Source organism: Emydura macquarii, unplaced genomic scaffold, assembly GCF_026122565.2.
Source record: "Emydura macquarii macquarii isolate MOO-44397 ecotype Brisbane River unplaced genomic scaffold, CSIRO-AGI_Emac_v2 contig_1253, whole genome shotgun sequence".
Classification (NCBI taxonomy): Eukaryota; Metazoa; Chordata; order Testudines; family Chelidae; genus Emydura; species Emydura macquarii.
The window spans coordinates 10,328,872-10,341,321 of NW_027131390.1; positions in this window are offsets into that span (position 1 = coordinate 10,328,872).

The window sequence follows — 12,450 nt, forward strand, 5'->3', positions numbered from 1 at the left end:
GATTATAGATGTGGAAACTGTTCCTGGAAAGCCTAATATGCAGCAAGAGAGGTCACTAAACTTTGCCATAGCAAGTAATGCATTATTTCACATTTCTGGGCTTGAGGCAGCTTTTGTGCTAAAAGCGAGGCCCAGAGACCATTCCCATCGGTACACCACAGCTCCAAGGAGGCAGGGTCTTTTGGCTAGGACCTCTGCTCCCAAAGGGTGTAGTGTACAGCACACACTAGGCAGAGGTTCAAGCCGTTTCTTTTAAAGAGCAGCAACGAGCATGTGTTTTCTCTTGGCCAACGATGCACTATCCTTGCTGTAATAAGTACCACGTCGCTCACACCTCCTGCACTGTTACTGGAAAGTGACTCAGCTGGGAGCCCTTTGTTAAAATTCTGCTACCAAACTGAAAGGGAGATGGGGGTGGTTGTCTTGCTATGCTGGAATTCACCTGACTCTCTGAACACTGCTAAATCATCCTCGCCACTGGTGACTTACCCCTGAGCCTCCTGAAGATCCGCTTGATGGCTTTTGGAATGTCAAGAATTTGCAAACATTTCCCCAGTGTTCTTCATGCCCTACTTCCAGCAGAAAGCTGAGCATTGAGCTATATTATCAATACATCTGTCAGGAATAGGGTGCAAAAAATACCAGCAGAAGGGTTAGTATGAGTTTGTGCTGTCTCCCTTCTCGATTAGGGTTATGAGGGAGTGTTTCAGTGTAAAAGACAATCCTTGGCGGAAGGTGCTCTACAGGTCTGATGATTGATTCCTTACTATCTGATGAGGTTTCAGTAGTTATCACACTGACTGGAAAGTCTCCCTTCCTGTGATTATACAGACAAGTAGGAGTGAATGTGGGTTTCTAGTGGCTTCACTTTCAGTTCAGCATTCGGCATATGGTCCTCGGGTAAAGGAACAGCAAATGGTACATCTCAGCATTCTTCCTTGCGGTGATGAATGTCATAGGAGCGGGAAAGGGACATAGGACAGGAGGTCATTATGTCAAGACATTCTGATTTACGACCTTGATGTTCTACTCTTTGGATGATTTATCTAAATTTCATCTACGATAATCTTGGAAGAGGAGGGGATCTTTAATAAGAACTTAATCCATATTGATCAGACTTTATAATCATAGCTGTGGACAAACATTTGCTAGTTGCCTGGCAGAAGTTTAGAGAGCTGTGATGGATACCACACTATGTCACGTGGCCTGCTTTAGACAATCCATGTAACGTTTTGAGAGTTAAAAATAATTGGTCGATCAAATAGTCAAGGTCGTTTATCAAAGGATGAACATTTTGTGCTGATTGAAAAGCATGAAAAGTGCCAGCCCATTCAACCTCATTAAATCAATGGTATGTTGTGCCTCGTTATGAAGAAGTATTCTTTGTGGGTGATCTCCAGGATTACAAGCCATGTTATTTTTCTCCCTAAAACATTGAAGATCATCTTAAAAACCCTTCAATGTATCTGTTCTTTAGCATTATATTCTGGGGGCAGAGGAACCAACTACACAAATGTGTCTTTATTGTCTCTTTTCACAGCGAAGAATCACCTGGTGTAACGACAGTCATGTGCATATGGACATTGGGGTAGAGTGTGTCTTGAGTCAGAGTTGTGGGCAAGGGCTGGCTGATAAGCTAGACTACCCGAGGAGTAGTCCAGAGAAAGACCTCAGAGTCATGATTACCTCCTTGCGTCTGTGATCATTTATGGTTGGTCTATACCAGTACTAAATTATTACTTGTGCTGACTCAGTTACCCTGGCCAAAGCTCGCCCCGTTCTCTGACCCTCCCTCTCTACCTTTGTGTGTGTTTGGGGTGTATCCCTGTTTTCTCCAGGACACACACTCCACAGGTCTAAGTAGGCCACAAAAGGAGTGTTGGGAGGCACTATCACTCCCTTTCCTAGTCTGTCACAATCTACCACACATTTAAAATGTACGTCCCGTCTATAGAGACAGAGTGGCAGTTATCCAAAAGCTTGTGCTGGGCTTGTGTGCAGGTTTATGGGGACATGCCAGGCATATACTGTGCGGTGTATATCCTAAAATAGGCCATTACTGCTAATCCATGTGTGGAGTGTCGTGTACTGGTTGAGGACTTTTCAAACAGAGAGTGAAGCTAGAAATGAATCTAGGTTTTGTTTCCTCCCCTCCAAAAATATTCAAAGCCCGTGTGCATGTAAATTTAATTCCAGTCAGGGTATTTTAGATACGAAGTGAACCCGTGATTCTTATTTACATTAATGCTCCTTAGCCACTCTGGCAGCATAATGGGACAGAAATGGTCCCTTGACAATACCAAGTGTGCATGGGGGATCCTGTCTGCTCAGCCATCACCTCTCTTGAGTGGAGACACACCTCTCTCTTTCTGTCTCTGCCCCCTCTCCTGACGGAGTTGTTTCCAGGCTGTGTCCTTCCCTGCCTACACTGTGAATTCCACAGCAGGTCAGATTGCCTCAGCCGGCCTGCTTTGCCGTCTCCTTGGCAGCTACAAACAGCATAATTGCCCCTAGTTAAGTTACCACGCAGCCCTTTCTAAGCCAGCACGTTTATTCTTAAGGTCAAAGTATTTCAGAAGAAATATATAAAAGAACCTAGACACATGCTACTAAGTTTTCCAGAGATCACCCCAACTCCAGCAAGGGCTCTGGCAGGTGGTCAATCCTTCAAACCCTACACAGGAGGTTTTCTGTGGTTACAATAACACCTTTTGCTCAGAACCAGGGCCCAGTACAAACTTGTAACACAGGCCCCATCCCACACACATACCACAATCCCTCATCCCGTACATACAAACTCATGAGTCATGAAATTTTTTTTTCATGGTAATGATGGTTGCAGCCTGGGCCAGGCCCCTCTGGGCCCCACTAAAGTGTACCCTTCCCTCCTCCCCATGTGGGGGCCCTGCTCAGAACAAGAACGCCCCTGACGCTATGAGTCACACCTTTATACAGTTTGGATCTCTGGTCTTGTCTGCATATAACAGGTGATCAGGTTTCCTCCTCAGCGTGAAGCTTCAAAAGGTCGAATTCTTGTGTAACCCAGAAGGGGGTACATTTGCATACTCCTTTCCCTAAAGATTTCTTGGGAAATTCACTTAATTTTAAAGTTCTGTCTTGTCTGGCACATGGTTTCAAATAGTCCTTTGATATTCATAATGCTTGCCAGTAGTTAAATTAGTCACATCTGCCCCCTGGAGACATTACATACAACCCCACTACAACACATAACCATTTGCATTTGCATTTTTAATAGAGTGATACCAAAATACTTAAACTTAATTCAATAAGGCCTGGCCAGGATATTGCAGGAAATTGCCATGTCTTTCACAAGACGTATCTCCTAACCATGCATCTTAATTGTTTGCCTAGGTGTATGATAGTTACTACTTCACATAAGGGTTACTTAGCACTAGACTGAGACATGCTTTACATTTTTGAAGGTGCCAAAGTATCGACGATCTTTCCAGAAAAACTGCATGTTAATTTAGAAGGGAAGGAAGCATTTACTTACTGACTTCAATATCAAAAATGATTTGTACTGCAAATGGCCACAAAAGACTGCGGGATTGTTGCTCATAAGGAAAAACCATGGCTGGCGCTGAGTTCCTGAGTGCAGAAAGTCTGAGAACCCCTCCTCTGCAACAATCTGTGATATAGAATCATGACGCTCAAATTGCTGAAGGTGACGATGACTTTGAGGTTCAAAGACTCTTACTTCCCAGCATTGTAACAGCCATTGCCCTTTATTTCTGACAACGTGTGATCAGGTCTTTATCTAGCGAAGGTACTTCTATGACTGGCTTTACCATAATATCTGAGCATATTACAATCTTTAATTTATCCTCACAACACCCGTGAGGTACGGAAGTGCTGTTGTCTCCATTTGACAGGCGGGGACTGATGCCCACAGGGCCAGGTCCTCAAAGGTATTTAGGATCCTAACTTTTATTGATTTCAGTGGAAATGGAAGGCAGGAGCCTGAATACGTTTGAGGATGAAAGCCTAAGTGACTTGTCCAAGGTCACAAAGGACGTCTGTGGCAGAGCAGAGTCTTGCAGCCAGGTCTTTCAAGTCCTAGCTTAGCGCCCTACCTACTGGATCGTCCCCCCTCTCTCGCAATGGATTTACACATGGGAATTTTTATACTTTGAAATGCATTGGGCAATCGATGTAGTACAGCATCATAAATATGGATTGCTGCATCAAGAGGGATTTTTGGTTTGGAGGTTCTCTTTTCAATACTGGTGCTCTTGTGTTTGCTTATGCAAACCCCTAGTTAACAAGTTAGATATCATATATTAATTGTTATGACTAAAGGTTTAAATGTCACCTTTCCCTCAAAGAGATTGTGTTGCATGCTTGTAAACTACTACTGATTTTTCCACTATGTAGTGGAAAAAGAGACCTCTGCCTTTAAGACCAGAAAACTGAGGTCCCTGTTTCACTTTGAGATGCCAACAAGGACTGAAATCCAGCTTCTGCTAGAGAAAGGTGCTTTGTGTCCCCCTAGGTTACAACCTTTCATTATATCAGATGAGCCCTCGTCCTTAAGGGTTAGGAGCCCACATTATCATGTGAAATTAATTGATGAGACTCACAGATTAAACTCACAGTAATCGCTAGGATTGTTTTAAAGTTAAAAATTGACCTGCACATCTGCACATTGCCATAAAATGTGCAGTCTGGTTAAAAATCCTGAGGCCTGATTCGGTGATTGCTTGCATAGCATTACTCTCGTGTTACTCCAGAGATCTAAGTGGTGTTACTCCTGATGTATACCCAAGTTAATGAGAGCAGAATCGGACAGCACGGAAAGACTGATGCAGAGACTGGTAGGAAAACAGGATTTTCTCCCAAATATCCTACTAGGCATATAATACCAGTAAGCTCATTTTTGTTTGATCTACTCAGCACATTCTGCAGCATGCATAGACTTTCCTGCCACCCCAAAGGAGATTAAGGGCACCCATTGAACTGCGTGTTATTAATATCTCAGCTCTATTTCCTAATTTCTAATTCACACTTGAAATTGATTAAACCAGCTAATCCTTGACAAGGCTGCAAAAATTGATGCTAATTTATTGATGTGCTCTTTTAAGCGACTTCACGTTTCTTGTTTGTAAATTAAATTTAAACAGAACATTCAAGGTCCTTCCCCATTTAGTGTATAGAGGGCAAGGATTTACATGATGAAACTTACTACACAGGATGGCTGAGAAGGGCTGACATTGCAATTTCCTAAGGTTAGGGGAAGAGATGAGTGTATCATTAAGCCACTCGTGCTTTTAAGATTTTAAGTAGGTTTCATTAGCTTCGCCTAGTCTTATGGCAAAACTAGATTACAAGGGCAGTCACGACAGAAGGCGCAGCCATAGCCACCTGCCTTTCACTCGACAGTGAACTTGAGTTGTGAATTGCACCCTCTTTCCAGTGTGGGAGTTCCAGCAACTGAGCTCCATAAGGCAGTGAGTTGGCCTCAATTGGGGGATTCACTGGGGTAAGGCAACGTTAGGGCGACGTTGTGCAAATGATGGAGCCATACTGCCACAGAGTTATCACCAGGAACCATTCTGTCCCTGGGAGGTAAAAGGCCTGGTGCACAGGGGCAGTGTGCACGCTGCTATACACCTGCATGGTGCAGTCTCACCCCCTGCCCCCCATCTTGCATCGCCAGGCGGCTCTGCTGGGCAGCACATAGTGGAAGTCATGGCTCCAGCCTCTCACTCCCTCCCTGCCTCCTTTGGCCCTCCTCAGGGACTAGAATTTTGCCCAGGACTAATGGGTTGTGCAAGGGGGGGAAGAAAGCTGTTTACTTTCTCTCATCCCCCCTGAATTCTGCATCCCATAAAGCTAGGCAGAGACTGGTCTATGGTCCCGACAGGTAATCCTGGTGGTAGCCTGTCATGTGTCCATTATATTGAAAGGGAATTTATAAATGCCCCCGTCTGCCACCTGACCCACAGTAAGAGTCAGCTGAACAACGGCAATTACAATCAAGTGTAACAATCTCTTTCGGTTGGTATTTGCTTCCTGTGCCTTCATCCTGTTACTGTTCTTGGCTGTGGGGCACCATGTGTGATCAGCACGATGCAAACCTGCCTTGTGTCAGAGGGTATGTCTTGCTCGCTAGAGCGAGGAACTCTTTCTCATTCGTTTTGTGAATGGGAATCTGAGTCAGTTACAGGCTGGGGGAGAGTGAAACAGGACGTTCCATGAACGTGAAGTGCTAGATCTCTTTCGCAGCATGAAGGTAAGGGCTGTGCAAAGGTGTGGAGGCCCAGTTCTGCCACCCTTAGGCCTGGTCTACCCTGGCGACTTAGTCACTTAAGTCGACTTAATTACACCCGTGTCTACACTGGCACCACTCTTAATTCGAATTAAGGTGCCCGTAAAATCGACTTAATAAGACTACCTCCGCAAGTGGCGTAGTGCCTAATTTGAATTTAAGTCAATTTAGTGTTCACACTAAATGGAAGGGTAAACAAAAATAGATCTGTGACTAGGGTCTTTGACTTCCAAAGGGCTAACTATAAAAAATTAAGGGAATTAGTTGAGGAAGTGGACTGGACTGAAGAACTCATGGATCTAAAGGTGGAGAAGGTCTGGAATTACTTCAGTTCAAAGTTGCAGGAACTATCTGAAGCCTGCATCCCCAGGAAAGGGAAAAAATTCATAGGCAAGAGATGTTGGGTAAGCATCTCAGACCGGTGATTAAGAGAAAGCAGAAAGCCTACAAGGAGTGGAAAATGAGAGGGATCAGCAAGGAAAGTTACCTCTTGTAGGTCAGAACATGTACGAAGCCGTTCCTCACTAGCATTCTTGTGAACAGAAACCTGTTTGCACGAATGTTCAGAAACAGTGACCAGTTAGGGCTGTGAATGTTTTGAAATCGATAAGTGTTTGGAAATTCAACAGCTATTCACATCTGCTGTTCGATTAGCTCTTGGTAGCAGCAGTAGTTACAATTTTGGCTGGGCTAGGTTTCTTTTCACTTCACCTCAAGTTGTCCTTTATGGAATCTCCTCGTTGAAATCTTCACAACTGCCAACCAAAGACCCTTCTCTACCACAGAAGCATATCACATATAGTAATAGACGGGCAGGATTTGCCGGAAGCCCTTCCACTCTGTGTTCGGGTATTGACCCATGTAAGGAAAGAGTTAATTGGTTGTTAATCTACAGCATATGCCTTAGTAGCCTTTTTGGCTATCAAAGAGGTGGGAATGGATTTTGAAAGAAGATGAGATGCAGGCCTGGAGAGAAGGTTTGAGCTGAATTTTCTTAACATACTGTTTGTTTCTCTGTTAATAAAGCCACATCCCAGAAAGAGGGGGAGTGTTTAAGTCTGCCCAGACTGTGAGCTTTGTTTTAGAACAGGTTGGGAAAGCCCACGGTTTGTATTGTTTAAAATTCCATGAGGAAAAGCCAGTGTGTAAGAAGTGTATCGTTAATTATAGGTAAGTAGATTTAAATATCTGAGGAGACATGTACTTGCTGTACTCTTTAGAATCAGGAGGAACTAGTCTTTGTGGCATTAATTTTTAAATGCTTTTAATCAGGATAAAATCCCTGCGCACGATCATATAGGGTGAAAAATCTGTTTAATTTTTGGAATGTAACCTAAAGGAGAAGCGGGTAATTTCAGCATTCCCTACTGATGACAAAATTCTCAAATCAGGGTTTTGTTTTTTCCCATTGTCAGGTTTCCCCCCTCAAGCCATTTAGAGTGCAGAAGAAGCCAGATAGAGAGCAGTAATTACATTTATTTTTTTTAAAAAAAGCTTTCAGCGGAGACAGAGACATAATTATCTTTTATTTATTTATTTTTAAGTAAGGCTTCCAGCTGTTCCAGCTGCTCTAGCAGCAACTGTAATGCAAGAGTTAAGATGTATTGTCCAGCACAAACAAAGGTTTCCTCCTTCCCATTATGCTAAAATTATCTTGGCAAGCAGTTAGTGTGTTCCAGTTCTTGTATGGCTAAACAAGCAGAGCACCCACTTTACAAGATTGGAAATGAGAGAGGCAGCACAAAACATAATGCATTCCGATACATCACTTTTTGCCAAAGATTTCTCATTAATTCTTTCTTGCCAGCAATGAAAGGTTATTAGCCTTTATGTTCTAGGAGCTGCATTCGACAGGTGTGTGAGGCGTATGGCATGTTCCCTATTAGCAATGCAAATTTAATCAGCCATAATAATATTCAAATGGTATTACTCATCAAAAATCAACAGCCGACGAGCAATCGCTTTGCTCAAGTTCTTGTCACTTTTCCTGCTTTTGACGAACATATAAAAGAGCTCTGATTAAAACTGAAGTCTCCTGAAAATATAGATTTTTCTTTGAATTAAAGTAAGGTCTTCTAGAAAATCTATTGTTTTTCCGTGATCATTTCCTGAGACAACTGCTTCTTATGAGTCTGGTCTGTATCACATGGCCAGGGTAAAGATAAGACGACTACAGAATAGGAGAGAGATGTTCATGATGAAGATTATCTTCTCAGGGACCTAGAATCCCAAAGGGTTAGAAATATAGAAAATGATTATTATTTATGAATGCCATAACGCTAAGTTGTACTTCAAAGGCCTAAACTATGACAAAGGTCACTGTCCTGAGGGTGTTATGCTTCAGTCAGACCCTGCAGTGGGAACTACACCGGTGGACCCAATGAAGTGCGTTGGACTCTGCACCAGGTCTGTCCACAGGCCAGGACTGGGGCCTAATCATCTAAACCATTTCACTTTCTGCAGCAGTGAAATGCTAGTGCCTTCACTGAGTACATAGGAGGGAGGTGGATGTCCTAGGCAGAGATTATAAAATGTTCCCTTTCTAACCTGCTCCACTTAGCAGAAGAAAATACAAAGCTGGCCCCCACCCTTGAAATTGGCTCTGTCTCTGGCAGACACGTTCAGGATAAGTGGTGCCATTACAAACAGGATATAGATAGATAGATACAGATATCCAATTCATAATGACACTGCTATCCCGAACATGTTGCCTGTTTACCAGCGATAGAGCCAATTATATATATTGACTAGTGCTGGGGGAACTGTTCATAGTTGTGGGTGTGGGGAAGACTTTAACGGGAAGCAGCTGATGTGCAGAAAGCAACTGGATTTTGTATTACAGAAACAAAATATCAAAAGCATCTCTGTTTCAAACATGACAGACCCCCGCTGTGAAAAGCTTCCATTGGCTTGCTGGGCCTCAGGAGGGTGAGAATTCATCCCCTTTGCTAGGAGCTGCAGTGGTTGGTACCAAGAAGGCTGCCCAGAATGGCTTCACCCTCTTAGAAGAGACTTTCCCCAATTCCCATCATGCTCTTCTAGCTGCTGGTTCTTTCAATCCAGGCATAATAAGCAGCTGTAGCCTTCAGGTGGCCATTTTGTAGCTGACTTCTGCAGGTTGTGTTCTCCTCCCTGACAACTGGTGAGTATTTTTAGCACCTACTACTTCTCTTTTCCTTTTTTTTTTGTGTCTCTGGGTGGCACATTCTCACTTTCATGAATGATTTGAATCAATTTTGGTTTTCTCCTGCGTACCGTTTGTTTTGAATGTGCTCGTTTGCAAACTGTTTATATATTTAATATTTGACTGCCTTAATCACATTAAATTGTGTCTGTTCCCTGATCAGATGAATGAAATATTGTCTATGTATCCTTTCACCCTTGCTTTTAAATGCTAGATGTTGTCCGTTGCAAACTGTTGCTCTGGGATTTCACCCATCTGGCCCATAGTTTAATAAATTACTGTTTTAAAAGAGTATTGTGGGGACTCATTAATATCACAGGGCTTTCAAGGTGAAAAGTGCTATGTAAGGGTCTGATCCTGCCAACATTTATGCACATGCTTAATTTTACACTGTGAAAGTGAAAGGTGTATCAATGCCAAATCAATGGGACTACAGTACGCAGAACAGTACATTTAAGTACGTGTATAAGGGTTTGATGGATCGGGCCTAAGTGTTAAGTATTATTATCAGAGCTGGTCAGGAACTTTTTGACAATATGTCTTTTCACCTGAAAATGCTGATTTGTCAAAACTGAAATTGTTTGCATAATTTCAGTGAATTTCCCATTTAAAAAAAATGTTGGAGAAAATATCAAGATTGTCCAAATGACCTTTTACAGCATTTTGAAAATGGAAAGTTTCCATTTTGGAAGACAAAAAATGATTTTTTTTTTTTCAAAATTGAAGTTAATTTATAGTTTGAAAAAACAGGGTTACTTACCAGTAACTGTTGTTCTTTGAGATGTGTTGCTCATATCCATTCCACTATAGGTGAGTGCGCGCCACCGTGCACTGGTTCCCGGAACTTTTTTCCCCTTAGCAAGCCCCGTAGGGTTGGCTTAGGCGCCCCCTGGAGTCCCGCGCTCATGTCGCGGTATATGGGGCGCTGCCGACCCCGCGGACCCTCAGTCCCTTCTTTCTGCCGACTCTGACAGCGGGGACAGAGGGTGGGTGTGGAATGGATATGAGCAACACATCTCAAAGAACAGCAGTTATTGGTAAGTAACCCTGTTTTCTACTTCGAGTGATTGCTCATATCCATTCCAATATAGGTGATTAAATAGCCATACCTTGGAGGTGGGTAGGAGTCATCGGCGAGCTCTCTCATCAGTCCGGCCCTGCCGAAGCCTGCGTCCTCTCTCACCTGCTGCACAATGGCGTGAGAGGGGTCCCTGAAATGGGACGGGGTGGGGAGGGAGTCCGGGGGAAAGGCCGTAAACTGAAGGGCGTAGCCCTTGAGAACTACACCAAGGACCCAACATTCTGATGTAATCTTTAGCCACTCGGTGTAGTAGGGCCTGAGCCTTTCTGAAACCAGGAGGGGCGGATCCAGGTGAGGGGTATCGGTGCCACCCTCGGGCGCACCAATTAGATAGAGTCCAAACAGGGAGGCTACTTGCTAGAGAGCAAGAGGCAGATGTTCCAGCAACCGTCACAGGCGGGAAGAAGGAACTGAGGGTCCACGGGGTCGGCAGCGCCCCATATACTGCGGCACTCCAAGGGGCGCCTCAGCCGACCCTATGGGGCTTGCTAAGGGGAAAAATGTTCTGGGAACCAGTGCACAGTGGCGCGCACTCACCTATGTTGAAATAGATATGAGCAATCTCTCAAAGTAGAAGGAAAACATCAAAACATTTCAAAATTATCTCAACAAAATATTTAAATTGACTCAATCTGAAATTTTTAAAAATTTGTTGTTCATGAAAATGTTTTGAGATTTTGATTTTTTTGTGGATGGGGGTCCCCATTCAAGATGGGAAAAAGTTTAAAAATCTTGAAAATTCTTATGGGATGGGAAACAGTTTCTCACCCCGCTCTACTTATTATTCAAGCAGGATGGGTACTAACTTACTTCATAATCTATGGCAAGCACTTTCCCATGATTTCCTCTGTTCTACCATATTATCTGTTTGGTTATTAGTTGGTATTGGACAAGTGGGATCAGGAAGAGACGATGATACTGTATGTACAGACTCGTGTTTATGTAGCTTTTACTGCTTGGATTATCAAACCTCCTTTAGTGTGTGTGGATGGTCTAGAGAGTCCATAAAACTTAATACTATTACAGCTACTAATAATTCTTTGCATTTATACAGCAACTTTCATTATCCTTTAGTTTTAAAGGAAAGAGGCGTTTGAAGCACAAGGCCCTAGATTCTGTGTCCACAAAGGCTGAGAATCCATGTGACCATGGATCAGTTGAGTGGATAACATGAGCACTAGTTCTCTAAGCCCTTAAAAATACAGGGTGCGGTGTCAGTGGATGTGTCTACATTTTGAGCTGGGGGTGTGACTCTCAGCTCAAGCAGACTTACCCACGCTAACTCTAATCAAGCTAGTGAGCTAAAAATAGAATGTAGCCGGAACAGCTGCTCACATGCTATGGCTGCGTTCTATTTTTATCACACTAGCTTGACGGGAGGTAATGTGGGTATGTCTCCTCAAGCTGAGAATCAAGCCACAGCTCGAAGTGTAGACACGTCCAGCATCAAAACTCCCATTGACTTCAGTGGGGCCAGGATTCCACCCACACTTCTGTCACCACGCTTGTAGTAAACTAGACAAGCCATTTCTGAACAAGTGCACATCAGCATTGTTTAGTCGCTTCTCCTTCTTTGAGCCTGATTAGGAAACATGAATAATTGAATATCTCTGTTGTGCTTCTGCATTGCACGAAAATCAAGCTTTAAGCCTACTTTTATGTGCTAGGTAAAATTGATTCAGGACTCACAAGAGTTCAGCAAAGTGCCTGTGGGCATTTTAATTCCCATACTTGCTACTTTTTGTTTACTGCAGTCTCTAAAAGTGACTCATCTCGGAAATTGTTGCTACACATTAAAAGTGAGGGATTTCTCTTTTGGTGCCTCTTATTTCCCCGGAGAAACCATGAAGTACAATGGTGAGAGATGAAGCAAAAAAGCTGAAATCCTTGAACTCT